This window comes from Buceros rhinoceros, unplaced genomic scaffold (genome assembly GCF_000710305.1).
Source record: "Buceros rhinoceros silvestris isolate BGI_N320 unplaced genomic scaffold, ASM71030v1 scaffold29821, whole genome shotgun sequence".
NCBI lineage: Eukaryota > Metazoa > Chordata > Aves > Bucerotiformes > Bucerotidae > Buceros > Buceros rhinoceros.
The window spans coordinates 1,362-1,561 of NW_010392955.1; the positions used below are offsets into that span (position 1 = coordinate 1,362).

Below are 200 nucleotides of genomic sequence, written 5' to 3' on the forward strand. Positions count from 1 at the left end.
TGCCGTGCCCCCTGCCCGGGCAAGGTCGATGTATGGCCTGAGATGCGTGTGGGAGAGGTGACGCCTGCGACCCTCCTTGTGCCCTGCCTTGGGGATCCCCCAGCATCGGGCAGGGCAGGAGCACTCGTCCTCTGCAGAAGTGGAGGGGATCGTTCTGGGAATGCTGGGCGGGTACCAGGACTGGCAGGGGTCGTCCCGGG

General features: G+C 67.5%; 1 protein-coding gene across 1 annotated transcript in view; it reads left to right on the top strand.

Moving 5' to 3' along the window:
* ALAD (aminolevulinate dehydratase) overlaps positions 1 to 200 on the top strand; it is a gene marked incomplete at its 3' end in the record, with an annotated part of 3,035 nt that overhangs the window by 486 nt on the left and 2,349 nt on the right. The window lies entirely within an intron of this gene.